Here is a 22,727-nt window from a genome sequence, read left to right as displayed (position 1 = left end):
TCTTCTCTTATCTTCTCCATTGCTTCTTTGATCTCCCTCAATCCTTTGAGAGTCCCTTTCAACTCGCTAATTCTATCCATGTACTCTCTCTCTTCTAACAAGATATATAAATCCCAAATACTTTCCAATATCTAACTTCACGACCTTTCTTTTCACCATCTTTTACCACATAAGACACCTCCTAATCCAGTTTCAATAATCTTCAACAATTATCTTTCACTTAATCTACCCTCTACTAGAAAATCCTTATAGAACACAAACCTCTCTTCATGCACATCTATTGAAGGTGAACACCAAACTTATTTTTCTCAATAGTTTTAAGATTCCTACAACCAAATCACTCTCTCATGCTCCTATCCTTTGCCCAACAAAATCTTGGAAGATGCTCATATACACTTCCTATATACCAACTTCCAATGTGGAGGATGCACTTGCAACTTTGTAATTTCCTCAACCCAAAAATTAGACTGATTTTGGATATAAAAATTATATTTACAATTATTATGCCAATTTGCATTGAACACACTAAAACAATTAGCTAGTCTTGGACAAAGAGGACATCAAATTGAATGAAACTTTATAGAATTTTTTTTGAATGAGTTTTCTAATATCAATAGAAAATAATCAAGTCTGAAATAAACATTTACAGTAACAACAATTGCTATGGTTTCATACACCAAAATATGAGTGAAACCCACAAGACTACGACAAATCGAAGCCATCTGGTTCACTCCAAACACCACAAACTTATATTGTTCAAATTCCAAAATGAAGTTATTGATTGTATGACCTAATACAAACATAAATCATGCTTGCAATCTTATTTATTAAAACAACAAATGATTTTACCCTTTCTCTCTGAAGATTATAACAAACCCATAACTACAAAACACTCAAAACCATCTAGCTCACTCTAAAACCACAAAACTGGAATATAATAGTTTATAACTAGAAAAACCACCACAAAATATCATGACAAATAGAAAAATAACAATACTATTGTGCATTATTTTAAAATACAAACTATGAGTAACACACCAAATAAAGTAGAAAACTTGTATGTAATAAAATCATATCGAATTGTCTTGCACACTAAAACTACCAAACTACTAAAACCATTAATTCTTCTTCAAAAAAATTTAGGCCTGAGTCATATTTCCCTTGAGATCAAAGGGTTTTCATCCTTTTATCCTTTGATGATTATATTTTTCATCCACAAGCCTCCTACTCCAACGAGGTTTCATTCATTGAAGAAGTTTCCTACAAATTTGCAAGTATGAGAGAAAAATGTATAATAAGAAATGCTTATGAAATGACGATTTGCCCATTTAAAAAGGAAAATTCCTTAAGAGGGTTTCCAATAATCTTCATTTCCAAAGGAAGACAAAAGTCCCTTGATGTCCAATTAGCTTCTGGTAGTTACAAAGATCATTTATTCATTGATTTTCTACACAATGGTTGCCCAAAAAACTTGAAGGAGACTCAATGCCCAAGGGATCAAATTTGATGTTGATTTTTTATTTAATTTAATATGTACGCATCCTCCCAATATTGGAAATTGTTGGATAATATTAAACATTAAATCAATTATTCGTTGTATGCTTGCCCAAATAACCCATGAAAGAGAAAAATGGGTTAATATTTGCCAACATTCAATTTTTAAATTAAAAAGGACTTGATAAGTCCTCCCTCCTATAAATTGCTTTTCCTCAAGCAATTAAAAACATATAACTCCAACATATTGATGTCCCAATGTTTTATCATGACAAACTGCATACTAACTTGAGTCTGCAGCATGTGAAATGTTCCATATTCCTTCCAAGTACCTTAAGAACTTTGAGATGTGTACTAATGTTGAGTTGTTTTTCTATGAATGTCTTCAATGCATAACCAATGCATTTATATTATTTGTTTCCAATTTTCTTCCTTCCATGTACTTTAAGAACTTTGAGATGTGTACTAATGTTGAGTTGTTTTTCTATGAATGTCTTCAATGCATAACCAATGTATTTATATTATCTATTTCCAAAATTCTTCCTTCCAAGTACCTTAAGAACTTTGAGATGTGTACTAATGTTGAGTTGTTTTTCTATGAATGTCTTCAATGCATAACCAGTGTATTTATATTATTTGTTTCCAATTTTCTTCCTTCCAAGTACCTTAAGAACTTTGAGATGTGTACTGATGTTGATTTGTTTTTCTATGAATGTCTTCAATGCATAACCAATGCATTTATATTATTTATTTCCAATTTTCTTCCTTCAATTTTTTTTTTTTCCTAGCTTGGTGCCCAAAATTTAAGTGATGCACAAGCACTAAGTGACTTATACCAAAATCTCTTGGCATGTTTTATGATGTTATGGATATGATCTTTTTAGCTATTAGGATTGTTATAACAACCATTACATCCACTAATACAACCAATACATCTTCTGAGAACAATACTCTTGTTCCCCACTATATTGCTAGAAAGTAACCACTATCTTATTGGCAAACACAATTATCAAAAGATTTAGTATACTAGCAAAGGACAAGGCCTTCATGATTAAGGTATTGTAGAAACCATATAAACTGAAGAAAATACAATATTTTTAGGCCTTCGCTTCAAATTCCCCAAAAAATATGTTGCTAATTTACCTCTTCTAATGCTAAGGAAACTTCGCCCAACATTCCAATAGGAGTTTCTTATTTCTCTAGTAAAAAAATATTGATATTGCTAATCCCTCCATTGAACTTGCCACTTCCATCCCTAATCCTTTCATCAACCTAGGCCATCCATCACCTAAAAATTTATAACTAGAATCAATGAACACACACATTATTAAACTTTGTTAGAGTGATGAAACTATCACCCAACTCATGGGATGCCAAAATAATTTTTCTCCATATTTTTTTTACCATCATGTCCCCAAGCATTGATATGTAAGAAACAATTAAAACTAGATCCATAATTGTCAACACTTCAGAAAGCCACAAAGATGAATCAAGAAAAAAACACACCAAGATAATGTGGGTTCCAAAGAAAAAACAACACACCAAAACAATATGGGTTCTAAAAAAAAACAATACACCAAAATAATGTGGTTCTAGAGAAAAAGGATCACACTATAATAATGTGGTTTCCAAAGTAAAAATAAAACATCTAAAAAGTACATTCAAACCTCCTTCTCCATAAGCTGCATCAATTTCTCTATCCAAGCATGTCTTTCGTTAATCTTATCCAAACACACCTTTCCTTCATCCCACATTCTTCCATATAAGTCTAAGCATCTCCATCCTCCAACATCTAAATCCATTTTGGAATCCTAGTACCCAAATAAACCATTCTTAATCTTCGATACCCTTAATTTATTTTGTGTCCACGCATCTTGAAATTATCCACCCCATCTAAATATCGACATCTATACTCAAATTCTAATCCAATGTTCCATTCGGTACTAGTTCTTCTAACCCCATGAGAATTCTCATGCCATCCCCCATTCATCAAATCCATCTCTCTTACTAACATCTTCAAACATATTTGAGTCCATAGCACTAATGCCTCCACAATGAATATTATCTTCATGGAAATAGATGCTTGAGTCCTTCCTCCAACTCCTTTGTCCTCCACATTTCCTCTTTTTATGCAATCTTAAATTTAAACACACACACACACACACACACACACACACACACAGAGAGAGAGAGAGAGAGAGAGAGAGAGAGAGAGAGAGAGAGAGAGAGAGAGAGAGAGAGAGAGAGAGAGAGAGAGAGAGAATCACCCATCCCATAGCACCCTACACTTGGAGATAAATTTCTTCCATCTTACACCTCCTTCCTATTTACCTATCCATTATATATATAACCATCATTCCCATCTTATTGGCCTATCTTTCTCATCCAATTTTTTCCATTTTATAGACTCTATCAATCCTCCTTTCAATATTAATAAGCATAGGGTATTCATATCCAAACGCACTTTATTCAATCCAAGCCTTACAAGTTTCTTCACCCCACCCTCTTATATCACCCTTCACCAACTTTCACCATTCAACTATCCTTTCACATGTAAACCTTGCTTTGTCACCCTACATACATTTGGAATATTTTCCCACGCTAATTTCAACATATCCAATGTAACACATCTGGCACGAGGCATATTATTCCAACATGAGATAGTCCTTAGAGATCCACATTTAATCTCTTCCAATTCACTATCTTCTCTATCCATGCCAGAAAGTTGTTTCCTATGATATTCTCTATACTTATGCTTCCTTCACACACATATTCTCATCACCTCACCGATCTCCCCATCTCCTATTGAAGCAATCCCTCCATTCTCTTCATCTTTGTCCATAGCCTTGCTTTTCCCTTGTATTGGTTCCAACACAATCACCTAGCTCAATGAACTCCTATCTAATCCACTTATCTTGAATTCCCCACACTCCAAATAATCCTAACAACAATATATCCAAATGCCAACATCTTAATAAAAAATGTAGTACATTGTCTAGAAAAATCCCTTGGTTTTGTTCCCTTCCTTTCTATAACCTTGATCCACTTTGCTAAGTTATCATCATTGGGGATATCATTCCCAATCCTTCTGTTGCTTTTAATGTTAACAACATTAGTAATAAGATAGGTTATAGTTAATCCTTGCATTGTTCTTATCATCATTTTCATTAATTAATCAATCAATTCTTAGCTATGTAGAGGCAACATCACAAGTGTTCCTTGGCATGCCATATTCACCCACCTCCTCACTCATCACCATTGTTGTCATTATCTTAATCATTCCCTCTTCATCATCATCATTTCATCCCTTAACTTCTACATATTTCTCATCCTAATTTCAACATTATCATTATCATCATCATCATCATCATCATCATCCTTACATACATAAGCATCAAACAACACTTACATTTTCAAAATTATATTCTGCACACTTGACAAATCATGCTTTCCATAAACAAATCAAGAACTCTATATCAACCTCTTTAACATGCACTTGTCACATCCCTTTTACAGAAGTAGAAGTGTACCAATTAAAAAACAAGTGATAGTTAGAAACACAATTATAAAATTTGTATGGAATTCTATCTCAGAAGAATAAAATTAAAATTACACTACTATTTCATATAACTATTTATAAGAGCTAGCTATTCTATAAGCTATACTCATGTCACGAAAAAGGCACCTCAAATATAAAATTGTCAGTAATAAACAATGTACAGAAACGTGATATCATACAAATCACAACACACTAATAACCTTTTCTTTTCTAGCTCAGCTGACTATTTGATATTTACCTGAAAAAAAGGATGAGAACACATTTAAAAATCTATAAATTGCAGTAATTAGAAAATTTCGGTTTTGCTGGCTATGGGGTTCGAACCCATGCGCACTTATGTGCAGAAGATCTTAAGTCTTCCCCCTTAACCTCTCGGGCAAACCAGCGAGATGAGAACGTACCAATTCGTAAGTATTTATTTAGTACAAGAATGCCAAAAAATACCAATACATATCCTCAGCTTCCTTGTAATGTTTATCCTTCTGATTATTTTTATTTTTGCTCTGAAATGTTGATAAAACATGTGGTAGATATTTTCACAGAAGATTGGCAATAGTTTGAAAGTATTCCTCCAAATCACTTGTAAGGCATGTCATACAATCATAATCTTACAATGCTGTCATTTTTTCCATGTGTTTTATTTATAATAAAATTAATTTATATATATTTAATTTTATAATATATAAAAAATATGTTAAGAGATATCTATTTTTCTTGAGGCATCTATTAGAGTTTAGGGTGAAAATATAAAAAATAGGTGTTTCGAGAAGGATATCTCTCAGCATACAATAAAATATATATAAGCTAATAGCACCTGCACACAACACGGAAAATGTTAAAAAATTCAATATATAATTATATAATATTATATTATTAAATAGAATTGTCATAATATATAATAATATTATTATATTATTATTATTTTCTATTATTTTTTAATATAGTATATTATAATTTTATATATTATTGTTAATTTATATTGTTTTGATTATTATAATATTATTTTATAATTTATCCATGCCAAAAAGTTTCTTCACCCCACCCTCTTATATTACCCTTCATCAACTTTCACCATTCAACTATCCTTTCACATGTAAACCTTGCTTCGTCACCCTACATACATTTGGAATAATTTCCCACACTAATTTCAACATATCCAATGTAACACATCTAGCACAGGGCATATTATTCCAACATGAGATAATCCTTAGAGATCCATATTAAATCTCTTCCAATTCCCCATCTTCTCTATCCATGCCAAAAAGTTGTTTCCTATGATATTCTCTATACTTATGCTTCGTTCACACACGTATCCTCATCACCTCACCAATCTCCCCATCTCCTATTGAAGCGATCCCTCCATTGTCTTCATCTTTGTCCATAGCCTTGATTTTCCCTTGTGTTGGTTCCAACACAATCACCTAGCTCAATGAACTCCTATCTAATCCACTTATCTTGAATTCCCCACATTCCAAATCATCCTAACAACAATCTAGCGAAATGCCAACACTCTTAGTAAAAAATGTAGTGCATTGTCTAGAAATATCCCTTGGTTTTGCTCCCTTCTTTTCTATAACCTTGATCCACTTGCTAAGTTATTATCATTGGGGATATCATTCCCAATCCTTCTATTGCTTTTAATGTTAACAACATTAATAATAAGATATGTTATAGTTAATCCTTGCATTGTTCTTATCATCATTTTCATTAATCAATCAATCAATTCTTAGCTTAAGTAGAGGCAACATCATAAGTGTTCCTTGGCATACCATATTCACCCACCTCCTCACACATCACCATTTTTGTCATTATCTTAATCATTCCCTCTTCATCATCATCATTTCATCCCTTATTTTCTAAATGTTTCTCATCCTAATTTCATCATTATCATTATCATCATCATCCTTACATGCATAAGCATCAAACAACACTCACACTTCCAAAGCTACAAACTACACACTTGATAAATCATGATTTTCATAAACAAATCAAGAACTCTATATCAACCTCAATAACATGCACTTGTCACATCTTTTACAATAGAGATGCACCAATTGAAAATAAGTGATAGTTAGAAACACTATTATAAAATTTATATAGAATTCTAGCTCAAAGAAATAAAATTACACTACTATTTCATCTAACTATTTATAAGAGCTATCTATTCTATAAGCTATACTCATGTCACGAAAAAGGCACCTCAAATATAAAATTGCCAGTAATAAACAATGTAGAAACGTGATATAATACAAATCACAACACACTAATAATCTTTTCTTTTCAATTCAACATTTACATATTTTGTGTATCAATCTATTCTTCATTAATCTAAAATTTAATTTGTCTAATAGTCGTTCATCTTTGTTTAAATAACATAACAGAAAAATGACGATTCTAGCTCAGCTGACTATTTGATATTTACCTGAAAAAAAGGATGAGAACACATTTAAAAATCTGTAAATTGCAGCAATTAAAAAATTTCGATTTTGCTGGCTATGGGGTTCGAACCCATGCGCACTTATGTGCAGAAGATCTTAAGTCTTCCCCCTTAACCTCTCGGGCAAACCAGCGAGATAAAAACGTACCATTTCGTAAGACTTTGTTTTCTACAAGAATGCCAAAAATACCAATACATATCCTCAGCTTCCTTGTAATGTTTATCCTTCTGATGTTCTTTATAATTATCTTTATTTTTGCTCTGAAATATTGATAAAAGAAATTAGTGTGGTAGATTGGCAATAGTTTGAAAGTATTCCTCCGAATCACTCGTAAGGCATGGCATACAATTATAATCTTACAATGCTGTCATTTTTGCATGTGTTTTATTTATAATAAAATTAATTTATATATATTTAATTTTATAATATATATAAAATATGTCAAGAGATATCTATTTTTTTTCGAGGTGTCTATTAGAGTTTAGGGTGAAAATATTAAAGATAAGTGTTTTGAGAAAGATATCTCTCGACATAAAATAATATATATGTATAAGCTAATAACACCTGAGACGCAACACATAAAACGTTAAAAAATTTAATATATAATTATATAATATTATATTATTAAATAGAATTGTAATAATATATAATAATATTATTACATTATTGTTATTTCTTATTATTTTTTAATATAGTATAATATAGTTTTATATTAATATTAATTTATATTGTTTTGATTATTAGAATATTATTCTATAATTTATTTAAAATAATAATAACTAAATTTGAATTATTTATAATGTATTACATTATTATTGTTTTATATTATTTATAATTGTATTTTTTTTTAGATATTTTATATTTAAATATATAATAAGGTGTACAATAATTATATTTAAATGTATAATATATAAAAAAAGTTGAACAATATGTTTAATATATATTATATTTAAGTATATAGAATATTGGATCAGGGTTAGGGTTTAAGTTTAGGGTTAGGGTTACAGTTAAGATTATAATCGTGATATAATAATAATTATGACGGGTTTTAGTTTATGATTAGGGTTAGGGTTATGGTTAGAATTAAGGTCAGGATTAGGGTTATAACTACAATTAGGATTAGGATTAGGGTTAGGATTATGATTAGGATTAAGATTAGGATTAGGATTAGCGTTAGTTTTAGTGTTAAGATTATGGTTCCTTTTAAGGTTTTTACATAATGGTTAGGGTTATGCTTATGATTAAGTTTTGGTTTTGGTAGTTTATGCTTATCATTAGGTTTTGGATTAGAGATATAGTTAGGTCAAGGGTCATAATTAAGTTAGCCTTAGGGTTAGGGATAATATTACAGTTAGAGACACTATGTGATGATAACTATAAGAGTTAGGGTTAGGGTTATGATTAAGATTATAATTAGGGTTAGGATAAGGGTTAGAATTGTAATTAGGGTTAGGATTAGGATTAATGTTCGTGTTAATGTTAAGATGATTCTTACTTTTAGGATTTTAAAATCATTGTTAGGGTTATGCTTAGGATTAGGTTTTGTTTTTGGTTTAGAGATATATTTAAGTTTAGGGTCATTATTAGGTTAGGTTCAAGGTTTGGGTTAATATTGTAGTGATTGATATTGTTAGAGATATAATGATAATTAGGATGGGTTTTAGTTCAAGATCAGGGTCAGGTTACTGTTATGGTTAGCATGATAAATTATGTTTATGTTTTGATTAGGGTTAAACTAATAATTATGGTGAGGTTTATGGTTAGGGTTTGACATAGGGTTAGTATAAGGATTACATGTTTGTGTTAGGGTTTTTACATCATTGTTAGGATTATGCTTAGGATTAGGTTTTGGGTTAGAGATATAGTTAGGTTTAGGGTTATTACTAATTTAGGGTTAAGGTTAGGATTAGGGTTAAGATTATAGTGAGTCATAGTATTAGAGATATTAATAATAGTTATAATAGGTTTTAGTTAATGATTAGGGTTAGGGTTAGTGTTAGTGTTATGGTTAGCATAATAATTATGGTGGGTTAGACTAAAAAAAATGCTTAAAGTTATGGTTAATTTTTTAGATTATGATTCAATTAGATGTGGTATTTAATAAGATTTAATGTTTACTAATATTTAGACTTAAGGTTTCATTAATGTAACTATTATAGCATTATAAATTTATATTGCTATTAATATATTATTTTTTAAAATTAGTATTATAGTATTCTTATTATCATTATGTTATGGTTATGGTTAGAATTATGATTAGGGTTAGGGTTAGAAATATAATTAAATGTTAGAGTAAGGATAAAATGTTAGGGTTAAAATTACGATTCCACTTGGGATAATGATCAATGTTAGGATTTGGATTATGCAAATCTTCATAATTAGACAAGATAAAAATCAAACATTATATGTATTTAATTTCTATTATCATTATTACTACAATAATTCTTAAGTTGTTTGAAAATTGATTTTGTATTGGATAATATGTGCAAAAAAATTGTAAAGATTTCTCAAAAAATATTTCTTATAAGTGTATCACACATTTAATATTTCATATATATTTGCCACATATCTTTTTGAAAAAATATATTCAATGGCCCACACATTTTAGAAAACCACATATATGACAATTAATATTAGAATTGGAAGCCTTATCTATTGTCACAATTATGTTTGTAAACATTAGCCTTATTGCTACAACAATTTTTGAATCATTTGAAAATTGAATTTAATAGTGGACAAAATATGTAAATTATATATATATATATATATATATATATATATATATATATATATATATATGTCACATATCTACTTCTAAAATATATTTAATTCCACACATTTTAAAAAACCAAATGTATGACAAATAATATTAAAAATATATGCTATCGAAGCTGAAAAATAATAGAAATGAAAGTCTTATCTATTGCCAGAATTAGATAGTTTATCCTTAAGTCAAATAATGCATTTTTAAAAAAATATACATAGATGTCCTTTCAATTACAAACAAATTGATTAAATAAGAAATATTGAAGGTTGAGTAAGAAGTAACTAAATGAATAATACTTCGTTGTAATGGTGTAAATACATTATGAATTCTTCATTGATGAGAATCATATTATGACCTTTATTCTCGGAATGATCATGATATATTTCTTTCAAAAAAATTTAAAATGTCATTGCTATTGTTTGAACCTCTTTAACCTTTTTCACAACATCTTCTATTTGTAATATTTCTAGATCTTTGACATCATCAATCATTAAGGATGTGTTTTCACTTTTTTGACGATTTTGTTGTAATACTCTAAAAATGTTCTTGCACATTTGTCCATATGGTTTTCAACAAAATCATTTGAGTTTATAGAGACATCTAGTCTTGTAACAATGATTTCTAATGCATTTTCTAAAACATCCATGGTTTCAATTATTTGCTAAATATAAAAAAGTAAAATTTAGGTTAGTATTAAGTATGATGAGAATACAACTATCCATAAGTAGTTACAACATAAAATTAAAAAAAAATGATAACATTTAGCAACAAAAAATATTCATAAAACAAACAATTAAAACACTTAATAATCATCAAAGCAAGCTTGGATTTGATATAGTAAAACATTTAATAGTCATTGAAGAAAATTTTAATTTAATATAGTAAAACATTTTATAGGTATTGAAGGAAATTTGAACATAATTTATTAAAACATTTAATAGTCATTGAAGAAAATCTGAACATAATTTATTAAAACATTTAATAAGCATTGAAACAAATTTGAACATAATTTATTAAAATATTTAATAGACATTGAAGCAAATTTGAACACATTGTATTACATCAACAGATAATATGTTACTAAATTTTCATTGAAATAAATTTGAACATTTTGTTTTGCATCAACTAATAATGTATTACTTAATATTTTAACTAAATTAAAAATGAATTTAATTTTTTTTAACTATTTACCAAAAAAAACATATTCATAGTACTAAACATGGAAGAGTACATAGCTTTGCAATTGTGATAGTAAAGCATTAACATAAATAGGTAATAATGGAGGAGCTGCAAATTAATAAGAGGTTGTAGAGGAAAGAGATGAGGCATTGATATTTAGTTTTGGAGACTATGCTTGTAAAGTGGATGTGGATAGTGAAGATGTAATAGGTGGTTGATGAGGAATATGTGTATATAAAAGCATTGAAGCGTCTTGAAAATATTTGACAACCTAGTTGTTAGATGATGCCTTAAGTGGGCACTATGTGCTTTAAGGGAATGTGTAAAAACAAGTTGACAATTATTGTTGACAACCACTTGTAGAGCATTGTAAACACATGAGGCTGCATCACATTCTTCTAGAATCTTATGGGAGAACAAACCCCCCCAAAAAACATCACATTTAGTTGCATCATAAACAACAATAGCTTCATCGTAACCAGTTGATGGAAAAAAACAGTCTTTGATATATGCATGTTCTAACTTTTCCACAAATTCTGAGTTGTGGACCAAGTCCATGCAATTTGATAAGACGCATGATACCACATCAGAGACTTAGCAAATTATACTACAACCATTTTGAAGCAAGTCTTCACCTAATATGAACTTGAAAGATTGTTTAGCACACGGATAATGAATACAAAAAATGTATGCTAGTGTAGTGAAATAAATTGAGCCTAGAATTAGACAGTCTCATTTTGGTGGTGGAATGCAAATATGCTTATTCGTTGGCACCTTGCACATTCTGATACAGTATAAAAAACAGCATGTGATTAGTAAAAATTTAAACAATGAAAAATTATAAATATGAAATAAATAACAATCAAGAAAGTACAATAATTTACTAAAACACTTAATAGGCATTGAAGAAAATTTGAACAAAATTTATTAAAACATCTAGTAGGCATTGAAGAAAATTTGAACACAATGTATTACATCATCTGGACAATAAGTTACTTCATTTTCATTGAACAAAATTTGAGCATAATGTTTTGCATCAATTAATAAGGTATTAATCAATAGCCATTGAAGTAAATTTGAACAAAAATATATTACATCAAATTATCTTCTAAAAATTTGAGTCTATTTTCTTCAGCTTTCCGCTTGGAAAGTTGTTTGCCTTTTTTAATTTTTCATAACAGTCATATTTGAATGGTGGCATTATTCTAAGACCTTCTAGAGACTTCACACGAGATACTACAACAAATGTCAATCCTATTCTTTCTCTTGGTCTTATATCAATTGTAGCTTTTGAAAGAGTCAATCCTTGAGATTTATGTATTGTCAATACCCATGCCAATCTTAATGGTAACTGAAGTGTTTTGCCCTTCTGTAATTTTGTTATTGGAATTGTATTTGGATGACGATGATCAAATGATATTCTAAAATAATTGTCAAATTCAACCATCACATATGTAGGTGGTTCAGGTGGAGAACTTCTTGGTTTGTAGACAATCTTTCGAATATACCCGAAAGCTCCATTTACAAGATCTGCCTCTATCAAAAGATTTGAAGTCAGCATCACCCTTGAATTCTTACTGATCAATGAATCTAGATCAAGTTCATCATGCGAACATTCTTCTATTGTATTAACACTTCTTGCTTTTGTTGTAACAATGCATGCAACATGATGCTTCAATGAATATAACAATATCTTGTTATGATTATGGACACTGTCATTTTTAGAGAACAAATGGACAACATTGTCAAACTCATTGTTGCTTGCAACATCTAAGCTAATATGACTTCATTTGCATCATAATCAAACTTCATGTGCATTATCTTCAATTTGTTGAATTTTTTTTTATTAGAATTTCTTGGCAAATCATTGAGAGTATTTTCATCAATTCTAACATCTGAGTAAACTTGTCATGCTCTACTTTGTACTTAAGTGATTTGTATACATGATCCCTATTGATTGTAAAGATAATTTGTGCCACATTGATCTCCTCTTTGGACAATAATGATTGGGAAAATCTCTATTGTATGCGGCAAGCTAATTGTGTGTCCTTTATATTTATATTGAGCACTAGTTGCATATGTAACTTGTAGTATTGGGTTGACATGTGCAATCAACATCTCTTCTACTTGAGTCAATTTTGAAATTTCTTCTGGTTGAAGGCTAGGATCTATATTATTTGAAGATGAAAATCTATGATTTCCTCTCTCTTGTCAAGATCGGTTGCATACAAGTCCTTTAGAGTTGTGATATATGTAGACACCGAAAAGTAATTATTTTTAATTACTTTTAATTCCTCACATAATTAATTAATTAATTATGTTAATTCAAATTCTCCTCAATATTAATTAAATATAATTAATATTGTCACTATAGTATGTGACTGATTTATTTAATAAATCAATCCCTTTCTTTATTCTTCTAAAAGATTAAATCCTCGCAAATATTCCTCTTGGCTAATTAATTTCAATTAATTGGTTAACCGACATGATTCCTACAAATCATCTTCTTAATTCATCATTAACCTAATAAAGTCTTCTAGAAACTCCCTAAACTCACTTAACCTTATTCTTCTAATTTTTAATTCCCTCCACTCATTCTCTCTCCTAGTCAAATCCTCCTACAAATTCTAATCCCACCTAACATTTCCTCTAAACCCCCTCCTAATGAGTTGCTAATGGCTAATCATCATGATTAGCCATGAAGTCAACTCTTTGTCCCTTCCATCCAACCACTAGCTTTTAATGCTCTTTTCCTAGGTGAATGTGAGATTTTCAGAATCTCACAATCCTCTAGGCATCTCCTCTCCCAAGGAATTTTTAATTCCTTCTTATTCCTCCAATCCCCATGATTATCCCTTTTTGGAGAATTTTAAATTCTTCCTCCCCATTCTTCAAGGAATGTCACATCCCTTGCTCCTCTCAAGGCACATTGGGAAGTCTTTCCAATGCACTTTTCTCTTCTCAAGGTACCTTGGGAAGTCTTCCCAATGTACCTTGAAGAGTGTGGAGACAAGAAATGCCTTTAAGGAATATCTCTCGGTCTCCACACCCTCTCTTGGGCCTTGTGGGAGCTCACAAGCAATCCTAGCCCTTCATCTTGAATCCATCCTAGCCATCCATTTTTCCTCTCCTCTTCCTATAAATTGAGGATGTCATCCCTTCATTTTTCATCTCCAAGTTTAGTAATCTTATACTACCCTTTTGAGCCTAGGAAAATCATTTTAGCATCCTTATCATGTCAAAATCATCCTACATCCACACTTAATCATCCCATTTCCATCATCTTTCAAATCCATTCCATTTGTGCACAACATTGGAGAGCCATCCACATCAAGCAAGCAAGAGGAGCACATCAAGTGGAGCATCATCTAAGGGTGCCTTCACTTCATCAAGCTCCATCCGAAGGAGAAGGTAAAAGGATTGTGTGAGGTATATACATTTTCATTATTCATGTTTTTATGCATTTCAAATTAGGTCTTTGATTTCATATACTTCCATGTTTGATTTGCATGTTTATTAACTAATCCTCACAGATCTTTTCTCCCTCTTCATTTTGGCACACTCGGTGGGACCCATGTCCCTAAGAACTAATATTTTCTTTTATGAGTTTTTGTGAGTTGTGAGACGCAGGTTCTGGAATAGTGCGACTGCAGAAAAAAAAACAAAAAAACAAACAAACAAACTTTGGCGGCTTTGTATTTCAGTACGAGTGCTTTGCACATTCTCCCATCTCCTCCTCATTCTTCTTCTATCTATCTTCTATTTCTTTTATGTTTCTGTTTCATCACGACAACTCTGCGATTAGCGCGAGCGTTTTTGTGAAAATTTGAATTCCTCTTGTCTGCTTTGTTATCTATTGCAGGAATTAATTAAAAATTCCGTTTCTTTTATGTTTCTGTGCAATCCTCATTTCTGTTTCTTTTCTGTTCCTGTGCGATCCTCATTTTTGTAAAAATTCAAATTTGAAATTTTTAGGCACTAACTGTGTTTTCAATTTTTAGGCACTTAGGCTTAATTAGGGGGATAAATGAATCATTGTCTTTTGTGTTCGTGGAAAGTGTGAAAGTAGGAGTATGCTCTTGTCTATCTAGACAATCAGAAATCCAGACCTTTGGCACTTTTCTATCCGTTTAGCGTGATTGTCTGCTCTGTAATCTACTGATCTGTTACCTGCTCTATTTTTTTGCCATATCTGCTTTATCTTCACTTCATTTTCCTCCAAACTTCACTAGATCCCCCACATTTCCATTTTGCACATTTCCTTCCTTGGGGGCCTTATCCCAAAATCCCACATTCCTCTATTTTTAGGGTTTTCCATAACTCCTTCCCCTTTTATCCAATCACCTCCAAATTTTCCCATATTGTCCATCTCCAAATTTTGCTTCTTTGTCCCTCTTGGACAAATATTTCCATTCCTTCATCTCTCCTCCAAAATCCCCATTTTTTGCTTGCTTATCCCTTGGAAAGTAGCAAAAACCTAGTCAAACACCATTTACCCATCAAATTTTCCTCCAAATCCACATTTGTCATTAGTAAAAAAGTTTCTATTCATGTTTTTCTACTTATTCCCAAAAATTCAAAAAAATTTAATATTTTTGTCATTTTGTTGTCTTTTGCAGGATTCTTGTTGAAGACTCCATTTTTCAAACTACTAATCAAGTTGTTTTGCAGGTTGCCTAAGAAATCCGACCAAAAATTGTGCATTTATTTAAATTAGGCACCTAGATATTAATTAAAATGGAATGAACCATTGTTTTATGTGTCTTTAAGAAAAGCGTAAAGGTAGGAGAGTATGCTCTCGTCTAGCTAGATGATCAGAAATTCAGACCCTCCAACCTTTTCTTGTTTGATTGCATGTTTACCTCTAGCAGGCTTGCCCTCCCAACTTTCTCTTTGAGAAGGTAAGAGGGGAATGACCCAAGTGAGTACATCCGGACCTGGGGTTCCCAACTCACTATAATAAATAGGCCATTGATTACGAAAGGGTCAATGGTTGGGGCTATATGAGAGTTCACTCTCACATTGGGTGCTTAGTAGGATCCTAGAGATCTCAATCACGCTTGCATGACTACTAAGTTCTTGGTGCTTTGTTGGGCTATAGGACTCAATTGCGCTTGCCCAACTTCGAAGGGTAGCTCCTAATGGGAAGACTTACTAAACACCTTGTTCATAGTGGCCAAAAACCTTCTAGTCATTGGTGTAGGAGGTCGGACCTCCGAAGCCGCCCATATTTTTACGGCCCTTAGTAGAGACACAAAGTTCGCCATGAGGATTTTTCATGGGAATTGATGCTTGGCTGCCTCGAGAAGTGAGTGTTGTGGAGGGGAGCTAGTGGGGTCAAGCAATTAAGTGTCCACTTTGGGTAAGCGTAGCTGGGAAACCGATTGGGATCCAATGACTATTGTCCTTGCCAGCCTTAAGAATGTTGTATATGAGCATGAGTGTCTTTGAGATAATATGAATTTGATCATTGTGTTTGCTTTGTTTGATACATACTTGCCAAGAGAAGACTAAAAACTTATCACTATCCTCAAACACTTTGCAAAAACACTTGTCAAGACACAAACAATTGTCCCAGTCATTACCCACACAAAGTCCAAAATTGCGTCAAAACTCTGTTTGTCCCATGTTTCATAAGCCCAAGAGAGAAGCTAAGAGTTCATCCTCTCCATCAACATTCAAGTTTGTCCTTTGAAACACCTACTATCGTCCAAATCAGGGTGGTCGTATCCCTTCATACAACTTGCCATTCGAATCGATCCTCCATTAAGTCATGTTCATGCCAAAGACAACCTAGTCATCAAGTTTCTTCTAAACCATCACCACCATACCTCCTCCATCAATCATCCTCAAATTTCCCAAGGACTTAGCACATCAAATCAATCTCCCTCCACTATCAAGTCAATTATCAAAATTCAAATCCAATCATCCTCTAATCCAATTTAACCTCGCGTTAAGGTTACATGCTTCGTGAAATTCCATTTAGACCTCATCATTAATCAATTGGCTCTCATGCTTGAAGGGAAATCCTCTCCAAGTACCTTTTGCCTAATCCTTTTGAGTCGATCAAGACTCTTAACTCACGTCTTTACTTCGCTTAGGGTCATTAGTCAACCCTTGGTATAAGAGAGGCTTTTTAATCATCAATACAAGGTCTAAATTCTACACAACTTGGCCATCACCTTACTTGTGGTTGCATCCACCACTTAAAATCCTCATCCAAGGACTAAGGTGTCAAATCCTAATCAAATCCGGGCTCTAATCCAAGAACCATACCAATCAAAAAAATCCCTTGTCATAAAAGACAAAATCCAAAATTCCACAAATATCTTGCTAAGTCCTTTCATCACAAATTTCCCCCTCCAAACTTTTCCAAGGTTATTTGTGTATGGTTACAACTCGATCCCAAAAGAGAAAGATGGCTAAACAACAATATGGCATGTCGGACATTAGTGCCCTATATGAATATCCCACGCAAGATCCTACACAAAGTGGGCAACCTAGCAATCAAGATCAAAGCCAAAATCCTAACATGGTTAGCCAAGATGAACTTTCTCCGAAAGTGAAAACTTTCCTAGCGGATTCTTATAACCAAGAGATGATGGAAAAGTTTATTCAACACAATCCTAGTGCACTTCTAAAAACTCTCCTTGAAAATGGAGCTCAACTTCTGCTTGAATTTAATAGATCCGCTCTCGCCCAACAACCACAAGGAGACCTCACTCCCACACAAAGTGTTGCACCTATTATTCAGACTCAATCAATTGCAGCCCCATCAATCATCCAAGCTCAATCAATACCACCCACGACACATCCCACCATGGTCTCCATCCCACCTTCTTCCTCCTTACCATCTATACCGCTATCAAATCCGATCTCATCTATTCTCCAATACACTTCTATACCACCTCCTTCCATTCAACCACATATTTCTATTCCACAAACTTCCCTTCCTGCCAACAATGTCGCAAATTTCATTTGGGTCGTACTCAATCCCGTCACAACAGTTTGTGGACCGCAACCAACTATCACACAAATCCCTGCGACATCGGTCCTCACATCCCACGTTGCCGCCTCCTCATCATATCAATACATTGGTGGTGGTGCACCTTCTTTGGCTCACCCAATTCTTGGGGCAAATACAATTCATCATTATCAAAGTCCACAACAAGACCTCATCAAGGAAATTCAAGACATGAAAAATATCATCAAGGACATGAAATAAAGGACTAATAAAAAGAAAACTTACTCATTCGAAGAGTTTTTCCCTTGTCCTTACGACCCGTCTATATCAGTTACACCCTATCCCCCGGGATTTGAGATCCCAAAATTCACCAAGTATGAAGGCAAAGGAGACCCCCGCGAACATGTCCGAGAATTCCACATCTTATGCCAAGAAGTCTCCTATAGTTACCTTTATCTTCGTAGACTCTTTCCCAAGAGTCTCATGGGAGACGCCTTGGCATGGTTCTCATCTCTACCGCAAGGTTCCATTGTCTCCTTTCCAGACTTGGTAGAAAAATTTGTGGCCCACTATGCTTACAACATGGTTAATGATGTTTCTATGATGGACCTATGCAATACAAAACAAAGGCCTAGAGAAACCTTTGCCAATTTCCTACAAGGATGGCGACATCTTATCAAAAAATCCCAGTGGGACATGCAAGAACAACATCAAATTGAGCTATTTCAAAAGAACTTGGTGCCTAAACTTTCGAGACCCTTAATATCCTAATGTATCAAATCCTTCCAAAAATTGCCCGATAAGGGCCTCGCCCTTGAACGTGTCTTGTTGGAGGAAGGAACCTTGAAACATTACTAGAAATCGACACAAAGTTCTTCTTCTTATCATAACGACAAGCCAAAATTCTGGTCTAAGAACAAAAACGTGGTCAATGATGGTGTAACTGATGCAAAGCATGTCCAAACTGTGGCCGCTCCCCCAAAATCCACCATCAATAATCAAAACAATCAAAATCAATCCCAAAAACCTCACAACAATGTCTCAAACCAAGGACGACCACCTCGATCGAATAATAGGACCCCAAGAGACTTCACTCCTCTTGCTGAGCCTATTGAAATGGTGTTTCAAAAACTTGTCCAAGCAGGTGTAGTGGTTTTTCCAATCACTCGCCCGTTTGATCCCAATCAACCTAAACCAAGATGGTATAATGAAAATGAGTATTGTGAATACCATCGTATCAAGGGACATGATACACGAAAGTGTATGAAACTGAATATCTACATACAAGATCTCATTGATAGAGGTGAGATTGAAGTAGCAAATGCAAAACCTGGTAATAACAATGACAAACTCAAAATGTACCAGGAACCCTTCCCGAAGCATGATAAAGGAAAAGGCTCATCATCTAACGCAATGGGTTATGACTACGCTAATCACATAACCAGCTTTAATTTTTTAGTAGGTCGCATTGAACCTACAGACACTCATGTCAATGTCATAACCATCCAAGGAGTTAATCCTCCTTCTTCCCAAAGTAGACCAAATCTTGCTAGGATAGTCATTCAAGGCGCCACGCCTTCCACCTCCCATTTTCAGAATGACTGCAATGTAACTACATGTTGAGGTAATTTCACCATCCAAGGAGTCCCTCCCCTACCAAACCCCCCATCCATGTCTTCCACCCGCCGATATGACCTCCTTGACCAACTTGGGAAGACACCCGTTCAGATCTCTATTTTGGAACTTCTCAAGACTTCCCCGATCCATAAAGAAATTTTGGAACAAGTCCTTCTTGAATCACGTGTCCTGATAACATCAACACCACCTAATTCCAAGCCCTCATTGGAAACCTTGCTACCCAACAACACCTTGTATTTACCTCCAAAGATGCTCCCACAGATGAAGACCATAAAAAACCTTTGCACATCGAAGCTCTTATCCACAAGCACAAGGTCAAACGTATCCTGATAGACGGTGGATCTGGGCTTAATCTGTGTACATACAAATTAATAAAACAATTGGGACTTTTTGAGGACCTGGTAGACACATCAGGAAGGATCACAATAAAGGCATATGATGATGCAGAAAGAGTTTCAAAAGGCATGATCACCTTACCTTTTCAAGTGGGCTCCATTAAAATTGAAACCCCTTGCCAAATACTAGATCTTGATCTCCCCTACAACATTCTCCTTGGTCAGCCATGGATTCACTCCTTGAAGGCTGTACCCTCCACCTATCACCAATGTATCAAAATCCCTTTCAATGGAAGAGAGATAAGTATCAAAAGTGATCCACAACCCTTCCAGTATTCCAGACTCCTAGAGGAAAACCATCCATATCATTGCCCATTAAATAGACCCTTGCCAACGCCTCCATCTGACACATCAAATGTTGCCTCCACATCATCCCAACCAGATAATCAAATCAAGATCTTGGACAATGGTTGTGGAGAATACAAATTGGAGGACGTCTTATTAATAGGCAACCTCCCTCTCTCTCCTAAGTCATTTGGCAAACCAAAAGAGCTCAAAAAGGACCCAAAACTAGTCATGCAATGCCAAAATACCACCTTCCAGCAATGGAGCCTACTTAATGAGGAGAGCCTTGAAGCAGACGTCTCTTCCTGGTTGTACCGGGAAGAGGATGATGATCCAGCAAAAATATCCAAAAAAATGTACCCAAAAGCATCTCCCATAGTTGAAAGAATGGGTTACAAAGAACACGGCCTGGGACCAGAGGAGAAAGGAAGAAAAGCACCCATAAATCCTATCTCCTACAGATACAGCAAAGGATTGGGGTACACCCCAGTGCCTAAGATTACTATTGCTAGTGCCCCTTCTAATCCTTCTTCGGATATCAAAAGCGTTGACGAAGAGGAATTCCACGAAATGCCTTATGAATATGAGAAAGATATCTTTTTTGACACTTACATCAATACCATCACCCCTGTAACCCCTCCCACTTCACACAAGCTACATCTTGTCCATCCTGAACTCATTGACTAGGGCCAATGAGACAAACCCACTTTAGATATTTGTGCCGACGATAATGCTCTCATTGCTCTCCTGATGACGCAAAACCTGGAAGATTGTAACAGAATCAAGGGTATTCAACTATACAAAAAGGGATACTTTGGTAGTCAGGTCAATGCCCTTAGCCACAAAAAAGATAATAAAAGGAAAAGACATGATTCCCTAGGTGAAAACCTCCCCGAGGCAGCTTTGGATGAACACAAAATAAAAACAAAGAGCGTATTCGAAAGTGAAAACTTGGAAAAGGCACTTGAAAATGAGGGACTTGACCTCGCTACCATTGGTCACCTTCCACAACAAATCAAATTTGCTGATAGAAGAAACAAACAACATCAACATGGGCACCGAAGTTATTTTGAAAAATGTGCTCATTGCCAAATCCCTCACAGAAATAGAGAAACAAGACTTCATCACCTTCCTTACAGAGGTAAAAATCAATTTTGTATGGTCCTATTCCGATAGGCCAGGGTTGGATCCTACCTTGGTGGCTCACAATATCGTCGTCCGCCCAGACGCAAAACCTGTAAAACAAAAATTGCGCAAAATGCACCCACATATTGCACTCCTGGTCAAGACGGAACTCCAAAAGATGTTAGACATAGAATTTATCAAACTAGTAGACTACGCTGAATGGGTCTCTAACATTGTGCCTGTCGACAAACCTACCAGGGGCATCCACATTTGCACAGATTTCTGAGATCTAAATAGAGCTTGTCCTAAAGATGATTTCCCGCTCCCCAATATAGACATGATTGTGGACCTTACAACAGGACATGAAATGCTATCGCTAATGGATGGGTTTTCTGGATACAACCAAATTAGGATAGCAGATGAGGATCAGCATAAAACCGCATTCACAACACCATGGGGTTCTTTCTGTTACCGGGTCATGCCTTTTGGCCTTAAAAATGCTGGAGCTACATATCAACGTGCAATGCCAACAATTTTTCATGACCTCTTGCACAAAATTATGGAGGACTACATGCATGATCTGCTAGGCAAATTGAAGACAAGATAAAAGCACATCCCTATTCTAAAACAGATCTTCGAAAGATTGGAAAAATACAAGCTGCACCTAAATCCCAAAAAGTGTGTTTTTGGCGTCACATCGGAAAAACTACTAGGATTTATTGTTTCCTGCAGAGGCATTGAGGTTGATCCCACAAAGGTAAAAGTTATTATGGAAATGCCTCCGCCAAGAACTCTCAGACAATTGCGCAGTCTCCAGGGAAAACTCTAGTTTGTCAGGCGTTTCATTTCACAACTAGCAGACAAGTGTCATCCATTTGCACAC

At 33.8% G+C, this 22,727-nt stretch overlaps 2 non-coding genes across 2 annotated transcripts; both read right to left on the bottom strand.

The window, feature by feature from the left end:
* Positions 1 to 5,356: 5,356 nt before the first annotated feature.
* On the bottom strand, positions 5,357 to 5,439 carry TRNAL-UAA (transfer RNA leucine (anticodon UAA)). Its single transcript has one exon. It is a non-coding gene; the product is annotated as a tRNA-Leu (tRNA).
* Positions 5,440 to 7,540: 2,101 nt separating this feature from the next.
* Positions 7,541 to 7,623, bottom strand: TRNAL-UAA (transfer RNA leucine (anticodon UAA)). Its single transcript has one exon. It is a non-coding gene; the product is annotated as a tRNA-Leu (tRNA).
* Positions 7,624 to 22,727: the final 15,104 nt, after the last annotated feature.

The sequence above is a fragment of the Cryptomeria japonica genome, chromosome 6 (assembly GCF_030272615.1).
Source record: "Cryptomeria japonica chromosome 6, Sugi_1.0, whole genome shotgun sequence".
Classification (NCBI taxonomy): Eukaryota; Viridiplantae; Streptophyta; class Pinopsida; order Cupressales; family Cupressaceae; genus Cryptomeria; species Cryptomeria japonica.
Note: the sequence above shows the minus strand (reverse complement) of the source record. Positions and strands in the feature narration are given on the sequence as shown.